Genomic DNA, 20581 nt, shown 5'->3' on the forward strand with positions numbered 1-20581 from the left:
ATACAGGAAAATGGGGCAGAATTGAAGCAAAATATGTAAAAAGAGGGGGAAAAAAGAAAAGAAAAATAAATTGTAAGTGAAATAAGAGCTCTGGAGTAAATAACTGAGAGAATAAATAAAATAAAAGCTAGAAAACTTTACGCAAATAACAGACTTCCTGAAAATTAGAAACAGACTGTTAAACACAATGACTCCATGAAATAACAAGAAATATTAGAAAAAAGAAAAAGACTGAAAAGATAGAATAAAATGTAAGGGATCTATCTCCTACCATCAGAAACTAGCCACAAAGACAGGTCAAGGAGAGAAAGTGAAAAAAACCATGACCAAATCTCATCTCCCCAACTCTAAGTCTGACCTCCTCCCCTACCCCCAGGCAAAACCTAGAGACCATATTCCAAGAAATTAAAACTGAAAACTATCCATCTTTACCTGAACTAGTTCGTGAAGTGAAAAGAGAAAGAATCTACCTCCTGAAAGAAAAAATCAATATGAAAACTCCCACAGAGTCTTTAGGTTAAATAAAAAATAAAGCAAGCTGCCAAGAGTTCAATACAAGAATTGTATCAGAATAACACAAGACTTCACCACAACTTCTATAAAAGAAGTAAATTTTGGTAATGTGATATTGCAAAAGGTAAAAGATAAAAGTTTGCCAGGAAGGATAACCTACCCTGCAACAAAGTCTAATGATGGAATGGGGTGGGGAAGGGTAGAAAGATGCTTATTGGAAGAAGACTTTTAAATATTCAGAGGAAAAGACCAAAACCCAAACACAGAAGCCAAGAGAAAAACAAGGGAAAAGTAAATATATTCAAATAATTGAAAAGGAATGAGTCAGTGCTTATATTCTAATGGGAGGGAAAGGTGAAAAGAGAGGAGTATCCTTTCACAAAGCTCCAGTCCACAAGGGTCACAAAGGAAATTAAATACAAACAGAAGGATTAAAGGTGGTTTTGTTCTGTTTTCAAAGTTTTAAGAGATAAAGGAACACTGAAGAGAAAACAATTAGGAATAAAGGGACACAATTTATGTCTCCTATTAGAGGTCTGAAAAAACATAAATATACAACATAGAAGAATGTATGAGCATCCCAAGAAACTCAATTTGACATGAACCAGATAAAGGGCTGCACACACGCTTACATACATATTCTCTTTTACAAACCCAGAGTAATACATTCAGCTAAACAGGCAGCAGGTAGGGATGAAAAAAGATTCTTAAAGGAATGACAGAATCAGGTAAAGAATACTCACAAGCACAACCACTTTAAAGGAGAGGGAAAGGCTAAGAACCAGAGAAGAGACCCTGGTGATGGAGAGGAAGAACAAGGCAGTGCAAAGCAGATTGATTTAATTTCAAATAATTAGTGTAGATCTCATTCCTTCTCTTTCACAAACATACTCCTTCTAAGGAAAGGGAAAGCATGAGTCTATGACAGAGAGAAATAAACAACTAACAATCGCATCCATGAATGGGACCGGGATGAACTCATCCACAAAACAGAAAGGAGGAGCAGAATGGATCAGAAAACAAAGCTGAGTAAGTTATTCATAATAATCATACTTGAAATACAAAGATCTACAGTCATATGAATTTATTACGTTTCAGGTGAGCTTTAAAAAAGCAGAAGTAACAAACATGATCTCTTTGTTGTTGCTGAATCATGACCTCAGACAACAATAAAAATAGATTCAATTAAAATAGATAAACAAGAAACTGCATTATCTTTAAAGGCACTATTGACTGAAATAATATCAGTACTTAATAGCTATGCATCAAATGGCAAAGCACCTGAATTACAGGGAAAAAGACACCAAAACCATAACAGACAGAGAGAGTCCAACGTACCCTTCTCCAACCTACTCAAAGATAAAGATGAAGTTAAGAAATGTTAAGATAGGTAGCTCTGAGGGATCTTTGGTAATTACTAAATTTTTAAAAAGAGACTGATAGATATATTGGTTGTGAATGTCATCTTTCAAAAACTGACAAGTGCTAAGGCATAAAAACCTCATAAATAAATGCAAAAAAAGTAGGAAGGTCAAACATATCCTTTGCTAACTATAATCAAAACATTAAAGGACTTTGAAGGAATTTATGGAGACTAATTCAAATCAAAATAAAAGAAAAAGGCTCAATAATTTCATCAAAGAATACAGGAACATTATAACAACACACCAAAACTTTTGGGAGAGAACAAAGGCCGTTTAGGGTTAGGGTTAGGGTTAGTAAAGACCGTTCTCAGAGGAAATCTACATAGCTTAACGCTTTCATTAAGAAAGAAAAATAACAGATTAAATGCATTTGTCATTGACATCTTAAGAAGGCGAATAAAGTCTATGAACCACATCTCAGAATCATGTTTTTAAATGAACAAAACAAATAGAATTACAAAGAAAACAAAAAATTAGTGAAAAAGATGGTGTGATTTTTTTTTTCATCCAAACTCTTCAACCCACTAACCCCCTGTAGTATTTATGGACCTCAGATTAAGAACTCCTATATAAGAACAGAGAAGGAAATATCTTTCCCACTTATGGACAGTTCAGATACTTTTCCAAGCAGATAAGATTTTACATATTCCCTTACTAAATTCCATCACATTCATTTTGGTCCAGTGTTTTATAATAATCTTTTCAAATCATGACAGTCAGCTAGCAAGTTATTCATACCAAATTTGTGTAATCTACAATTTGAGAAGTGTTACATCTATGCCTTTATTTTTATTGATTTTTTTAACAAACAATCATTCCCTCCCACCTCCCCAACATCACTGGGGGGAAAAAAAAAACTAAACCCTTGTAACAAATAAGTTAGAGCGTATCAAAATAAATTCCCATAGTCACCATGCCCAAAAATGCGTATTTCTGTATGCATATTTAGATTCTGTATATTTAAGATCATCATCTCTCTATCAGGAGGTAGGTAGCATTCTTCATTTGTCCTCTGGAATCATGGTTGATCTTTGCATTGGTCAGAATTCCTGTCTTTCAAAATTGTTCATTTTTACAATGCTATTTCATGGCCTAAATTGTCTTCCTGGTTTTGCTCATTTTGTTCTAATTTAATTCATCTTCCCAATTTTCTCTGAAACTGTCCTCTTCACAATTTCTTAGGAGCATAACATATTCTATCACTCTCATATGCCATAATTTGTTCATCCATTCCCCAATTAATGGGCACCCACTTAGTAGCCAGTTCTTTGCCCCCACAAACAGTTTTATACCTGCAGTACCTTTGATGCCTCTGATCTCTTTGGTGTCTAGGCCTCACAGTGGGATCGCTGGGTTCATGGGCATGTTAAGTTCCCACTTGCCTTCTAGAATGGCTAGACCAATTCACACACAGCTCTATCACCAACAGGGCATCAATACACCCGTTTCCCCACATTCTCTGCAACGTTTGTCATTTTCCTTGTCAACTCTGCCAATCTCTCAGAGTTACTTTCACTTGCAATTCTCTTATTATCAGTAAGTTAAAGCATGATGTCCCATGAGAACTGCCTATTCATATCCTTAGGTCATTGATGAACTAGCGAATGACACATCTATGCCTTTATCCAAATAACAAATACAAATGTTAACTAGAACAGGAGCCAACCAAGTTCCCTGAAGGACTTTACTGAAGACATCCTTCCAAGCTGGCACTGAATCATTATTCTCAACATCCACAGAGGGATTAAGAATCCATCTAACCACCCTCCTGTCCAGTCTATATCTATTAATTTATTGAACAACAACAGTACAAGACACTGTTAAGCATTTCACTAAAACCAAGGTAAATTATATCTACTAAAATCCCCAATCTATTAATCCTTTAACAAAATTTAAAATAGGTTAGTTAATGGTGACCTAATCCTGATGAAACCATGGTCCTGGCTCTTAATGATCACGGTTTCCTTTTGCTAGATTTAGCTAACCATTTCTTTAATAAAATCTTCTAAATTTATCAGCTAGGTTCTACGGAGTCCAGGACTTGGAGTTAGGACACCTGAGTCTGAATCCTCCCTCAGACACCAGCAATGTGACCCTGTAAATCATTTTAGCTTCTGTCTAACTCAGTGGCCCCATCTGTAAAACACTGACCTTACAGGATTTCTGTACAAATGTACAGCCCTTCGTGCTCAAATCTAAAAGCACTAAATGAATGCTAGCTGTTGTCACTGTCATCATCATCCTTATCATTACTACCACTAGTCAAAGTCAAAGTCATGGACCTATAGTTCGCAAACTCCATTCTCTGCTGTTTTTGAAAATCTCTCATCTTTACTCTCGTGCATCATCAGTTCTAACTAGCAGTTCTTACAACACCCTAGAATCCAGTTCACCTGGTCGAGGCGACATGAACTAAGGGCAGCAGCTGGGTAGCTCTTACTAAATCCTACTTAATCTAGCAAACCAAACTTCCTTGTGCAGGTTTTCTGTTCTCTCCCCAGGATAAGGACCATTTTCCTTTGCACCCTGGCATTCCTTCTGCTGCCAGCTATACTTGTTTTTGTTTTTTCCCCAGTCCAAAAATTGGTTTATAATCTTTCATCACGTAATCTTCACATGGTATAATTTGGTTCATCACTTCACTTAAAAGGTAAACAGAGCAGGAATTTGGCATATGGATACGCATTTATCTCTCCTGCATACTGCAAGTCTAGAATTCTCAGCATACAGGCATTTTCAGTATATTTCAGAAAGTCAAGCTGCAGTTTGTTTAGAGCACTGCAGTACTAACAGCATTGTCACTCAACCCAATGAAGAGCTAGAGGCACAAGGGGAGCAAGTGGCCAGGAGAAGCTGCCAAGACTAAGTCATGTGATGTGACAAGACTTGCATCTTCCCAATTTTAATTTAATAATAAATTAATTTAATAATATTCATGATTATTACATGCATCCTAATCTTGCACCAAAGACAATTTAGAAATACATGATTTTTAAAGAATACCTGCACTATTTAAAGCTTCACATAACAGTCGCACCCCACTTTGAGGCAAAAATTTGCCCTAAAATCTGTGAAAATTATGCAGTGAAATACAGCAAATATGCCATTTGAGGAGAGAAAAACATTAAACATTTGGGGGATGGGGGACTGATAGTTGTGAATGTTGGGGAGTGAGAAATAAATATATATTTGAGCACTTTTATCTAGGTACTAACTCAATGTTAGAGGAATACAAAAAAATCAATAAATCCTCTGCCCTAACAAGTTCAGCAAGTAAAGGAATAATAGATGTGTACACAGATATAAATAAAAAGGGCAAATTACTGAGGAATACAAAAAGTACAAATAAACTACAGCATAGCAGTTGAGAGGAAGGAAAGAGCGCATTCAATTGGGGGAAAAAAGATCGGGACACATGTGATGGAAGGGGGACTTGGGCAGCAAATGATCATCCCGGCAGAAATGCGGACATGCTGAAGCAGTACAAATTTTCCTTAAAAATGATTTTAATAACTTTCATATCACTTGCTAAGGATTAAACTAAAGAGTATTTAAGAACAGTTTATAATTGTGACATTGAGGGTAAGTAAGGTACAGTGTTGCTAGAGATCAGGCAGCTGGGTGGGACAGCACACAGGGAGCACTGGACATTTAAAGCCAGGAAGACCCAAACTTCAACCCCACCTAGACATTTCCCAGCTGTGTGACCCAAGGCAAGTCACCACACTGCCCCCACAGTCTCAATTTCTTCAGCTATAAAAGGAGATTCATAGCACCCACCCCACAGGTTATTTGCAAGGCTCAAATAAGATAATGTATATTAAAGTGTTTGCGAACTCTAAAATGCTCTATAACTGTTAGCTATTATTAGATTAAGACAGACGTCAATGACAATTGAATTTAAATTAATTTGCTTATTCAGTACCATACTAAACTACCAAATAATCATTTTATAATGCTTAAAAAAAATTCATCCAGGAGAAAAAAAAGGTCAAGAATATCAAGGAATCGATTAAAAAAAAAAAGTGAAGGAAAACAGCCCAGTAGAATCCGATTTCAAACTATATTACAAGGCAGTAATCACAAAAACAATCTGGTGCTGGCTAAGCAAAGCAGTGAATCAGTGGAATATATCAGGTATACAACACATAGAAGGAAAAGACCATCGTTACCTAGTATTTGATAAATTCAAAGATCCAACTTTCAGGGCCAAGAATCCACTATTTGACAAAAACTGCTGAGAGAACTAGAAGGTAGTCTAGCAGAAACTAGGCGCAGACCAACATCTCAAAGTGTATATCAAGATAAAGTCAAAATGGGTTCATGATTTATTTTTTTTTTATTTTTTTTTAATTTTTTTTTATTTTGTAATGTTTAACAATCACTGCCATACAATTGCGATTTTATCCCTCCCCACCTACTCCCCACTCCCCCCCTCCCTCCCCACGACTGCATACAATTCTGTATAGATTCTACATATACTTTCCTATTGAGTATATTTTCACTATAGTCATGCTATGTAGTCAGACTAAGATAAATGAAAGAAATCTTATAACAAATCAGAACATGATACACAAATACATACACATACACAAACATGATCTGCTACAATATGTGAGTGACTTCCATATTTCTCTCTCTGAGCGTGGCAGGCATTTTGCCTTGAGATCCTCCATTGGGATTTTTTTTTTTTTTTTGGTAAGAAGTTCTTGTGTTATTACAAAAATCTAAGTCTACCAGAAAAAACTCTCACACACTGTGGTTGTTGCTGTGCATAAAGTTCTCCTGGTTCTGCTCCTTTCACTCAGCATCAGGTCATATAAGTCCTTCCAGGCCTCTCTGAAGTCTTCTTGTTCATCATTTCTTATGGCACAATAGTACTCCATTACATTCATATACCATAATTTATTCAGCCATTCCCCAATTGATGGACATCCCCTTGACTTCCAGTTTTTGGCAACTACATAGAGTGCTGCTATAAATATTTTTGTACATGTGGGACCCTTTCCCATTTTTATGATCTCTTGGGGATATAGTCCTAGTAGCGATATTGCTGGGTCAAAGGGTATGCACATTTTTGTAGCCCTTTGGGCATAGTTCCAAATTGCTCTCCAGAATGGTTGGATGCGCTCGCAGCTCCACCAACAATGAATTAGTGTTCCAACTTTCCCACATCCTCTCCAGCATTTATCATTTTCTTGTTCTGTCATGGGGTTCATGATTTAGATGTAAAGGGTGATATCACAAGCAAATTAGGGGAGCATGGAATAAATATCCTTAAATGCGATCCAATTCTAACCAATTCTCTTTGATTTTGTGGATAATGGGAGATTTTGACAAAACAAGAGATAGGATCATAGGAAGCAAAATGGATAATTTTGATTATATGAAATTTAAAAGTTTTTGCACCAACAAAAACAATTCAGGCAAAATTAAAAGGAAAGCAGGAAACTGGGAACAAATTTTTACAATTATCTCTGATAACAGTCTCATTTCTCAGATATATAGGAAAATGAGCCAAATTTATAAAAAATAAGCATTATTTTCCAAATTGACAAATGGTCAAAGGACATGAACAGAGTTTTCAGAAGAAATCAAAGCTGTCAAAAATGCTCTAAATCACTAATAATTAAAGAAATGAAAATTAAAACCACTCTAAGATATCACTTCACACCCATGACACTAAGATGACAGACAAAAAAGCAACAAATTCTGAAATGAATCTGGAAAAACTTGGACACAGGTATACTACCATTGGTGGAGCTGTGAGAACAATTTGCAACTATGCCCAAAGAGATAGAAAAATGTGCATACCCTTGGATCTAGCAAATAACACTACCAGGTATCGATCCTAAAGAGTTCAAAGAAAAGGAAAAAGAACCTATATGTGTAAAAATATTCATAGTAACTCTTTTAGTGGTGTCAAAGAATTGGAAACTGAGGGGAAGCTCGTCAACTGGGGAAGAGGAGAAGCTCGTCAACTGGGGAATGTCTGAATAAATTGTGGTATGTGATTGTGATAGAATACTACTGTGCTATAAGAAATGAGGAGCTAAATAAACCCACATAAATCATCTGCATTTCTATATATTACTAACAAAGCCCAACAGCAAGAGATAGAAAGAGAAATCCTGTTTAAAGCTACAGTAGATACTATAAAATATCTGGGAGTCTACCTGCCAAAACAAACCCAGGGACTATATGAACACAATTACAAAACACTTCGCACAAATAAAGTCAGATCTAAGTAAGTGGAAAAACATCAGCTGCTCATGAGTAGGCCAAGCCAAGATAATAAAAATGACAATTCAACCTAAATTAATTTACTAATTCAGTGCCACACCAATCAAACTACCAGATTATTATTTTCTACAACTAGAAAAAGTAATATCAAAATTCATCTGGAAGAAGAAAAGGTCCAGAATATCAAGGAAACTAATGAAAAGAAATGCAAGGGAAGGTGGTCAAGCCGTACCAGATCTCAAATTGTATTATAAAGCAGCCATCATCAAAACCACTTGGTACTGGCTAAGAAACAGAGGGGTAGACCAGTGGAATAGGTTAGGTACTCAAGACACAGTAGTTAAGGAATATAGCAATCTACTGTTTGATAAACCCAAGGACCTCAGTTTCTGTGAAGAGAACTCACTGTTTGACAAAAATTGCTGGGAAAACTGGGTAACAACGTGGCGGAAACTAGGTATAGACCAATGTCTGACACCGTATGCAAGAATAAAGTCCAAAGGGATACATGATCTAGGTATAAAGATTGATACTATAAATAAAGCAGGAGAGCAAGAAATAGTCTGTCAGATTTATGAAGAACCAAACAAGAGATAGAGAACATTATGAAGTGCAAAATAGATAATTTTGATTACATTAAATTGAAAAGTTTTTGCACAAACAAACTCAATATAATCAAGATTAGGAGGAAAGCAGAAAACTGGGAAAGAATTTTTGCAACTAGTATCTGTGATAAAGGCCTCATTTCTAAAATATGTAGAGAACTAAGTCAAACATACAAGAATACAAGTCATTCCCCAATTGATAAATGGTCAAAGGATACGAACAGGTAATTTTCAGAGGAAGAAACTAAAGCTATTTATAATCATATGAAAAAATGCTCTAAATCACTACTGATTAGAGAGACACAAATCAAAACAACTCTGAGGTACCACATCACACCTATCAGATTGGCTAACATGATAAAACAGGAAGATGATAAAATATTGGAGATGTGGGAGAGTTGGAACACTAATTCATTGTTGTTGGAGCTGTGAGCTGATCCAACCATTCTGGAGAGCAATTTGGAACCATGCCCAAAGGACTACAAAAATGTGTATACCCTTTGACCCAGCAATATCACTTCTAGGACTGTCTCCCAAAGAGATCATAAAAATGGGAAAGGGTCCCACATGTACAAAAATATTTATAGCAGCACTTTTTGTGGTGGCCAAAAACTGGAAATCAAGGGGATGCCCATCCATTGGGGAATGGCTGAACAAGTTGTGGTATATGAATGTAATGGAATACTATTGTGCTACGAGAAATGATGAACAGGAACACTTCAGAGAGGCCTGGAAAAACTTACATAAACTGATGCTGAGTGAAAGGAGCAGAACCAGAACTTGGTACACAGCAACAACCCCAGGGTGAGAGGAGTTTTTCTGGTGGACTTAGTCCTTCATAGCAAAGCAAGGACCTAAAAAATTCCCAATGGACTTTTGAGGCAAAACACCTTCCACATCCAGAGAAGGAACTATGGAATGAGATCGCAGAATGAAGCAGATCATTTGCTTTTGTATTATGTTTTGTTTTGTTTTATGGTTTCTGCCACTCATTTTAATTCTTCTATGCAACATAACTAAGGTGAAAATGTATTTAACAGGAATATATGTGTAGAAATTATATAAGATGGTACGCCGTCTCGGGGAGGGAGTAGAGAAGGAGGCAGAGGGAGAAGAAAAAATCTAAGATACATGAAATTATTGTAAAACACTGAAAACAAAAGAATTTTTTTAAAAATGAGCAGAATGGTTTCAGAAAAACTTGAGAAGACTTACATGAACTCATGCAAAGTGAAACGAGCAGAACCAGGAGAACACTGTACATAATAGCAGAAATACTGTAAGAATGATAACTGTGAGACTTAGTTATTCTGATCAAGAAAATGATTCAAGACAATTCGAAAGGATCCACAGAAAAGCGATGGACTCTGAAAGTGGGTCGAAGTAGACCTTTCACTTTCTTTACACTTCTTCATTTCGTTGCTGCTGTTGTTTTGCATCATGGCTAATACAGAAATATGTTCTGCATGTCTTCACATCTATAACAGTTACCATACTGCCTTCAATGGGTGGGGAAGGGTAGAAAGGAAGGAAAGAATTTGGAATTTTAAATTTTAAAAGAAGAGATCTACACTATACTCATTCAATCTATAATATGTGAAAGTAGGAAATGAACTGAACACTTTATTTAGTGCCTTCTACATGCAAGTGGAAATAAATACAAATTGAGAATTCTTTTCTATTGTACCTCACAGAGATTTTTATTCAATGTATTCATTCTATTATATCCAATAAGTATTTTTAAAAATTCCTCTCACTAAGCAATATTAATGCCATGAAAAATTTAAGCAATCCCAGGTCACATACTTGAGAAATTCATCCCATAAAACTATATAATTCAATGTGAATATAAACTCTAATTTATTCTGTGAGCAAAATTTATGGCTTATATATTGTGAAAGTAAAAAGAAAAATCAACTATTCAGAACTATTTATCATGGGATACTTGGAATACCATGACTTTAATGCTATGTAGACACACTTAAAGACCCTGCAGGAACCAAATTAAGAAAGAAGAAACAACACTGGAGTGGTCAAATAGCACATGCAAAACAAAGAAATGAGATGAGCCACTGATCAAACACCGAAACTTCCCTAAAACACATTTGCTGTAGGAGAAAACGTTCTAACCATGTGTTTGTGCACAGTCAAGGATCACTACTGAATGAGCAAAATACTGCTACCCAGACCCAAATGAACAGGTAAAGATGGCCACCAAGCCTTTCTTCCAGGTCTGTGCTAAGCACTGGAGCTGCAAAGAGAAGCAAAGTCCATGCCCCCATAAATTCTAATGAGCCAAACAACATGGAAATAATTAGACCCAGACTAGAGGGATACAAAGCAGACCAAGTCATTTGAAAAGGGAAGGCATTAGCATCTAGGAACTAGGGCAAGGCCCCTTGGTCTTGAAGAAAGCCAGGAAGGCAGAGAATTTCAGGATTGGAGACAGTGAAAAAGGACAGAATCTTGAGGGGGAGGGACTTACCTGAAGACCTACAAACAGGCCAACACAGCTAAAGTTTGGCAGGGTAAGAAGGCTGAAGAGGGAGGGAAGAGTTTTAAAGGACAGAGGACTTTATGAACCACTAAACAAGCACAGAAGTTCAGAGTAGGGTGACATAGTCAGACCTAGTCATAGACAGACATAGTCAGATCTTGAGGCAGAGAGCACAGTGAAAAAGCTACTTTAGTAGTACAGGTGAGAAGCAGGGTGTCTGAGTAGAGACATGAAGATGTACACAAGAAAAGGGAAAGCAGAAAACACACAATCGAGATCTTGGTGGACTGGGTAAGAGGTAAGAGCTGAAGATGACACAAGATTTGTGATCCTGGATGACTGGGAGGATGCTGGTGTCCACAACAATAACAAGGAAGTTGGAAAGAGGGGAGGTTTTAGGGAAAAAAGTGAAATCTGTTTTGGACACGTTAAGTCTGAGATGTTCAAAAGCCTCCGACAGTCCTGAGGCTGTGGTTTAGGGAAGATGTTAGAGATGTATAAAAATCTGGCAATCATCTACACAGAGCTGAGAACTGAACCCATGGAAGGTGATAGGAACCAGGACAGCATCTTGAGGGCAGGGACCGGGCCGCACAGCAGTGGTTGGTGAGTCTGACCTGGAAAAAGAACCATCAAGACACAGAGAAAGAGTGGTCAGACAAGAAGGGGAATCAGGAAGAACCAAGTCACAAAAACATGGAGAGGACAGACAATCCTGGAGATAGTGATCAACAGCGCCAAAGGCTCCAAAAGGGGTCAAGAAGGATGAAATTGAGGAAGGTCATGGGATTGGGCAATTAAAAGACCACAGATAAGTTTGGAGAAGGCAGTTTCAGAGGAAAGAGGAGGTCAAAAGCCAGACCCCTGAGGGCTTAAAAGAGAGTAAGAGAAAGCAAACAGGGATAGTCCATAAAGTGAAAGGTTTTTTAGTTTCTTTAAAGGATGAAGAAGAGTTGGGCAAGTTTGAAAGTAACAGGAAAGGAAGGGTTAGACCGGGAGAGTTGGAAGATAAAAGGAAAGGAGGGAGGAAGAAAGACATACAAAACGAAAAACCATGCATCTAGAATAAGAAGAAAATGGGGGGAGGGGGTGTAGGTATCTTTGCACTAAACAGTTCTGACAAAATTCTGACATTTAATGACTATGAAGAGATGCACATTTGAAATAGCAAGTCAAGTCATTTCCCAATAGTAAGTGTTGACAGGAAAGGCAGAGGAAATTCTCCAGAGTGGTCAAAAATGCTAATAATCAAAGTAATGCAAATTACAACTCTGATCTATTAGAGTCAAATTAACAAAGATGAGAAAATTAAATGTTATAGAAAAAAGGAGCAAACTAATATATGCTGATGGAGCTGTGAATCGGTTCAGTCAAAAGTAATATGAAATTTTAAACTAAAAAATACATACTAACAAGTGAGATGACATATGTAAAGTACTTTGCAAAGCCTAAAAGGTAAATATAAATGCTAGCTATTATTACTATTATACTTATCTCCTGAAGTTACAACAAAATGTCTCATCTTATAAGCACTAAAGATATACACTATTAAAACATTAAAAAACAACCAAAAAATAAACTAATTGACTATCAATTACTTATTAGTGGGCAATGCGGAAATTATCAAAAAAAATTAAGGAATTTCAAGTTTACTATTTTAATGGACTATAAACAAAGATAAGACTTAGGCAATACCTAAATGTTTGCCAAGTTATATTCGTATCACCTAAAACTTAACCAAGCAGTTAAAATTAACTTGGAAATGTGCATATTCCCTAAAACAGGATGACACCTTACCTCAGGGATTTTTTTAAATTCTGGTGCAGGCTTGTTCTTCAAAGCCATGAAAAACGATCTATAAGTTTTCATATGTTACCGTCACCTTTACAGCAAAGCAAGCCTTAAAATAAGGAAGTGACGATGCAGATTTTATGTGCTACAAACAAATATACAACTAGAAAGCAAACTTCTACTTTTGTCGGAGAATATACTTTAATGTTACAATTCTATCTAAATGCCTTTGAATACAAACAAAGCAGATCACTATGGTTTTTAAGAATTACTTAGCTTTTATCAAATAAGTAAAAGGCACTTGATATATGCTGACAGTGTCAACATATATACTCAAGAAAAACACCTAAGTACAGCTCAACAATCTGATCTCCAGTTTTCTCTTTTGGAATTCATTCTTTCCAAATAAAATATAAATGAGTCTATAAATTATCCACAAAGCATAATTTTTAAAAAGCATTCTCCCAACTCCATTTAGTTGTCACATATTTATAAAATAGTTTTGTCTTCTAGCATATTAATACATATATTTGTTTCAAACACTTGCACTAGAAGGTATTTTACACATGGCTTTACATTGAGAAATGACTGAAAACTTTTATTCCTAATATAAGTTAAATTTTAATTCAATTTTTAATCTGCCATGTAAACATATGGCCCTTGATCAGGGAAAATAGTTTCTTTTTATAAAAGGAGGTATGTTCCACAGAAATATTGTGTATACATATAATACGTATTAAACTCAAAAATAATTCCATAATTTCCAATAATCTTCAATTTACATACTAAAGAAACTACATTAAATTTTTTCAATCTACACAGTACTATATTGAGCATCTTCCATATTTTTGCAAATAGGTCTAAATTTCACTTTTTTCTCAATATTTAACCAATGTGGGAACATCCTCCAATAAAGATTACCTCCTAAGCTGTCTCAATCCTGTACAACTATGCTCCATTTCTTCCAGCAGTCCTCCAAAAAGAGCAAAAAGTCCAAAAATTCCTTCCCCAAAGAGCAGGAAGCCTGCCTCGAGCTTTTGCTATCCATCTGCTAATTCTGACTCTCTACCCATCTGATCCCCACACCGTGATCATACCACACTGTAAGTGAAGACAGTATTAGTTAGTAATAGGCGGCTGTGGCCTGCTTAGGTCTAGGATGTACATCTCTCCTTTGCCTCCTGGGCCACCTGAAATTTGGATTCCTAAGAAGTATGGTATGACATGATTCCCAGACATACAGCATCATCATAATGATGTGAAAAAGATGTGATTTGTTTCCAGGGAACATGAAAATCATTCAGTTGTACCTTCCCTCTCCCTAATCTCCCACCTCTCTTACCCACTGGCTCCTTCACTGTTGCCCACAACAAGCCCAAACTGCCCCAATTCTTACAAAAATTTTCACCTGACCTTCCCATCCTGCCTCTTAAAGTTATCATCCCACATATCCCCTTTCTTTCACAGTGAAATTCCTGGGAAAACCAGTTACACTAACTTCCTCCACTTTCAGATGCCCTCTCTAAGGATACCAAACAATCTCTTCCTTTCCTCAGTCTTCACCTTTCTCGACCTCTTCAGCTGCAAAGGTTCCTGACAGCCCCTTTATGCACAGTGCCCCGATGATTCTTCTCTCGTTTCTTCCCAGTATCCTTTCTCATCGATGCCCCACCCTTGATGTGGCAGTACAGACCAGGGCTCTTCTCTTCTCTTTCCACACCCTCATCAGCAAACATATGGATTCAGCTAGGATCCCTACGCAGAATACCCCCAAGTCACAAGACCCATCCTCCCAAATTTATCTCCTGAACTCGAATACTGCACATGGCCCCCTCAATGGCCCACAAACATCTCAAATCTGACACATCCCCACTAGGTTTTCCCTTTAACCCTCCTCACTGCAATTCTGTCTACTTAAGGGCACCTCCATCCTTCCAGTCACCTGGCTGCAGCATATCTGGAAGCATACTTGACTCCACACTCCCTCACTCATCCCACAAGCCACACACAGAAAGTTACTGGATTTTCACTGAATGTGGAGAGTAACACAATCATATCTTCAGCTAGGGAAAAATCACTTAGGCAGCTGCATAAATGATGGTTTGTAGTGAGGAAACACTTAAAATAGGAGATCATTAGGAAGGCCACTCCAATAGTAAGAGTGGATAGGAGTCTGAACTAAGATAGAGAAAACGGAGCTGATGAAAGTGTGAGATGTGACAGATACTGTAGAGACAGGAAGTGCAAGATTTGGTAACCAACTAAATATATGGGGTAAAGAATCACACCAAAGGCACAAACCTGCAGGACTGGAAAAGTGGCACCCTTGACAGAAAGAGATGTTTGGAAGAGGCTGACAGGAAAGAAAACCAGGTCTATTTTAGACATGGTGAGTCTCTGAGGCAATAATGCTCATAATTTTCTTCCTCAACATTTTATAAGGGGGTTTACATGCTAAAATAGTGGGTCTTTGGCTGCCATGTTTCTCTACTTGGCAAAAATACGAAGCTGTGTACCAGTTGTGGTGATTCCTGGGGACTTGGGGCATCCCCCTCGTGCAGCAATTGCTGAATATTCAAAGTCTTTTCCTTTATCCATTTCCTAGCACAAATATGCTAAAATAAATTTGAATAGGTTAAACTGGAGCTATAAAGAAGGCAACGTGCATGACTATATCTTTATCCTCTCCTCTAGTTTTGCTGTTGATTTTGACATCTGAAAAGAGATGATTCAGAAATGATTCCTCTATCAGTAAGTAAAATCATTACTTATCTGTTCAAATATAACTTAATTCTGTGTATCCAGTGGAACCCCTGGGATTTCCATCCACTCCTCTGTTGCAGCCTCCAGTATGGACTGTCTCCCTCAGTTAGAACTCAAGCAGCCTGAGAGCAAAGACTCGTGGCAGAAGGCATTCACTTAAATGCTTTTTCACTCATAAAATCACTAAACATATTCATAACTTTTACTCTAAAATTCAACTTATTTAACAATAAATGAAGCAGACCCATACAAATCCAAAGTAGTAGAAGCATTAATAAGAAAAGGAATAAAGTTGTGTAACTAAAATTAAACATTAACTCTCACTTTTGGGAACTAAAATGTGAGTCCTAGGTATGTATATTTTCTAAACTCTCTTTTAAAAGTTAGACATTTACCAAAATAAAAACAAAAAGATCTGTCTGTACGACCGCTAAAGGTAAAAAAAAAGTAAATTCATTTGGTAGACTATTACTAAAATATTATCCATAATTTTTAAGTAACATTCAAGGGAGCTTATCACCCTGGTACCATATATGCTTAACCAAATTAACATCCAGTTTATCCATCTGGTGAAGAACATATCCTCCTCTTATCTAATCCCAAAGTTAATGTAAAGCCATTTCCTTCCCCATAAACCTGTGGTCATCAAAAAAAATACAAAAAAGCAACCTGAGCATGCTCATTGTCTTATGAGGCCTCAATTACAAATACTCAAAATATATTTTAAGAGTAAGGGTTCAAGCCCTTTAAAATGAAGGCAACTGAGGTCTAGAGAACTTGGTCTATGCTTATCTGAGCGCTACACAACAAAGCCAAGACTGGAAACCAGGGCTTCTGCCGCTAAACCCATCACTAATTTCAACTCAAAGTGAATTTGGGCATGAAGGGCAGGAATCCTCTATTTCTTTCCATGGTCATGCTTCTTTCCACACCCACTGATGTTAAGAAGCCACACAAATGATTCAGCACAAGACAGTACAACAATAGTTTTCCCAGCAGCAATCATTAAAATGGGCTAGAATTTAGATAAGAATAATCCATTTCCCAGTGCTGTTAACCAGCAGGAAACCAAAAAGTAAAATAACAGACACAACAGAGTCAGTAGCTGTTATAGAACATTTCTGATCAAATAAGTGAGTAAAAGAAAAACCTCCAACAATGTAGACAGAAGAGACACCAAGAAGCAGGCTAACTGTCCAACACGACAACAACAAAACGGATGAGAGCCTCTTCTGATCTCCAGTGCAACCCCACAGAGAGAGAAGACATTTTATCCCCATTTACAGATGAGGAAACCAAGAAGAAAAGAAGCTGTAACTGGCACGTGGCCCCAGAGCAAGGAAGTACTGAAAGTAGATCTGGACACAAGTCTCTTCTGATTTCAAGTCCAACTCTGATAGCCTCACACCACACTGCATCTCAAAACTTGTTGCATTTCAGACAGGAAATTTCATATTGCTTCATTACAAAGAGGTCTATATTTAAAGGGAAATTGGCAGAACTACTGAAATTAACTTTAAATACAACAAATGCAGGAAAGAGACAGGAAAATCATCTCATTATGAAACAAATGAGACACTGTTTTGTCTAAAATTTGGTTTTAAAGGTCATACTATCAAGTCTATTTTTAATTTTCATTGATATATTTTCTTTTAATATCACCTTCATTTTCAAATATATCCCTGCCCCCTCCCATCCTCACACTAACCAAGAGTCCTTGTAATAAAAAATGAGGGGGAAAAAAGCACTCCACCAATCTAAAGACCACATCCCACATCCAACGAGTCTGACAGCAGACGCAAGGCTCTTCCACTTGTACAAAGAACAGAGAGATGAAAATTGAACAAATGTGGTCATGATGACAGTAGCGGAGGGGGGTACAGGTATTTTTATTGATGTTCTTGTTTCTATATATATCACAGTGTGCCCCAACCCTATGCCAAAGAGTAATTCCCCATAAACAAGAAACAGTTCAACAAAACTGATCAACCCATCAAAAGGATAATAATAATAAATATATATAAATGGAGCTTACAGTATCTCACTTGATCTTCACAAGAACTCTGGGAGATGGGTCATTACCACCATCACTGCCCCCATTTTATAGCTGAGGAAACTAATAGACAGATCACATGACTTTGACCAGGGTCACACAGACAGCATCTGAGGCCACACTGAACTCAGGTCTTCCTGACTGTAGGGCTGGCGCTCTGTCTGTTGCAGCACCAAGCTGACAAAGAAGTGGGCCATGCTCATCCCCAGAGTACTGCCCCGCCACAAGCATGGAGGGATTGGGGCAGAAATAGTGTTTTGCCCATGCTCTTTTTCAGGGCCAAGCTTGTGGAGCACCCAGAAGAGTGAGAGACAAAAACCAGGTGGTGTCGGGTCAAACGGCCCTATGAACCCAAAGGTCTGGCAGACTTGACTCCATTATAGCAAAGCCCAATACTAGATGTTTGGGAGGTTCAGATCGTCCTCAGTTGTCCATTCCCATGCCCACTCGATTCAACTTCCTCTGTACCTCTGGCATCCCCCTAATCTCCACCCACACCACTGCCACCCTAACTGCCTCAGTTCTACCAGGATGAGATGCTCCTCACTGCCTTCCCTGACTTCAGGCCCTACCTTTCCATCAGACCTGGGTCCCCTCATGCTCAAGGACCTCCAGTGGCTCCCCAGTGCCTTTAGGATGAAGTACATACTTCTCTGGCAGTTAAAATCCTTCATGACCTGGACCTGTCTAGGCTATCTTTCCAGGCCAAGAGCTACACATTCCAAGTAGATGACTACTTGCTCCTCCCCATCCATTACACTCCATCTCCCACCCCCACACCTTTGCACTCAATGTACCCTTAGCCAAAAATGCTTCCTCTCTCACGTCCCCCTCCTGGAGATCCTGGCTCCTTTCAAAGATCAGCTCCAGTGCCACCTTCTTCAAGAGGCCTTTTGTTGTACTGGTTTCTCTAGCATCTAACTCAGTGCCTGGCACGTAATTCTGTTCAGCACAGTGTCTGAAAAAAAGGTAAGATTTCTTTTCAAAATGCTTTAAGTCAAACAATTTGGATCTTAAATGAAGATGCTCCCAATTATCTGGAAACTCTCAGTATAGCCAGAATGACTCATTTCCCAAAGGTTTTCAATAGAGTTGAATTCTAACAGTTAGGAACAGGATTCTGTGTCCAATATTAATCAATAATTTCTTAAGCACCCACTATGTGCCTGTCACTGCAGATTCACAGACAATGAACAAAACCATCCCTGCTCAAAAGAGCTTACATTCTATAGGAAGAGCAAAATACACACTAATGTATATAGTCTATGCATATATGGGTGGTATGTATACACACTAATGTATATATTCTATACATGTGTGTGCTGTGTGCACTCTGCTAATACATATTCTATACATATATGTATGGTGTGTGCATGCTAATATATATTCTATACATATATGTGTGGTAGGTGTAATGCTAATGTATATATTTTACATGTGTGGTGTGTGCACTCTGATGTACATATTCTATACATGTGTGTACGTGTTAATGTATATATTCTATACATCTGTGTCGTATGTGTGCACACTAATATATATTCTATATATATAGAATATATGTATATGCAAAATAAAGAGAATAAACCCAAATCAATGATAACACTTTTTAGCTGATACTTCAATCCTATAAATAAATGAGTGAATGAATGAAATATTTCTAGGTTACGTTTACCATGGTGGGAGAGGAAGAGAAACGTCCAAGCCGTAATGTCACAAATGCAGAGTATTCCCTCAGAGGAAGTTTCATATAGACAGTGGGTTAAAAAAAAAAAGAGCATTAGCTTTGGGAAGCTTTTAGGAATTCTATTTAATTATGGAACTCTCTTTTAACATCTGTAATCCTCACACACCATTAAATTACGTTGGGCTTATTTTTTCACATTCATACTGGAGTAAGACAAATGTTTAAGCAGGCACAAGTCTTTCCACATCCTCCTCATGCTGCAAAAATACCAATGGAGAAAGGGCTGGAGAACGATGGCAAGGAGGAGGGCATTTATTATTTAAAATAAAGGACCTCAAAAAGATCAACACTAAACCAAAATTCAAAGCAAAGAGTATTTCAGGGTCTGAATATGGGAGTTCTCCACCCTGGCAAGGGTTAACTTTACTCCTAAGTCCCTAGACAACTTGCTCCCTGACTCCTTACTGTTAGAACACACTCTCATCACTATACCAAGTTAGTAGCCTTGAAGAGTTGGAGACTGCCCACCATGTTCTAGGCTTGACAGAGAGGGACAAAGTTTTAGACATCTTTCAGTTTGGACTGGGCCAGGCAAACGTAAAACTATCACACAAAATAAACACACATAAAGGATCTGAGAGATGCAAAAGCAGGATTTTATTACATGAAAGGTAACAAGGAGAAAGGGCAAGGCCACCTGAAACAGGGAAGAAACTCATGAGGTCTGCAGCCAAGAGGGAGCTTTGGAAATGAGCTGCACAAAGAGATCAACAGTGGAAAGCAGATATGCAATTAGACCTGAAAGGCATTTTCAAACAAATGTCCTTGGCACATATATCCAAACTATCAGGAGAGGATCCCCAGGGGTCACTAGAATGCAAAATAAAGAGGATATCGGGTGAGCAACCCTTCCCTTTTCACCCTTCATCGCAGCAATAAACAAATACCCTAGAGAACTGAAACCTCTCCTACTCTAGAGAAAAGCCAGGTACCTGGGGATTTCATTTG

At 37.6% G+C, this 20581-nt stretch overlaps 1 protein-coding gene across 6 annotated transcripts in view; it reads right to left on the bottom strand.

The window, feature by feature from the left end:
- The window catches only part of SLMAP (sarcolemma associated protein), a 160493-nt gene that overhangs the window by 127020 nt on the left and 12892 nt on the right, over nucleotides 1–20581 (bottom strand). The window lies entirely within an intron of this gene.

The sequence above is a fragment of the Notamacropus eugenii genome, chromosome 3 (genome assembly GCF_028372415.1).
Source record: "Notamacropus eugenii isolate mMacEug1 chromosome 3, mMacEug1.pri_v2, whole genome shotgun sequence".
In the NCBI taxonomy this organism is placed as follows: Eukaryota; Metazoa; Chordata; class Mammalia; order Diprotodontia; family Macropodidae; genus Notamacropus; species Notamacropus eugenii.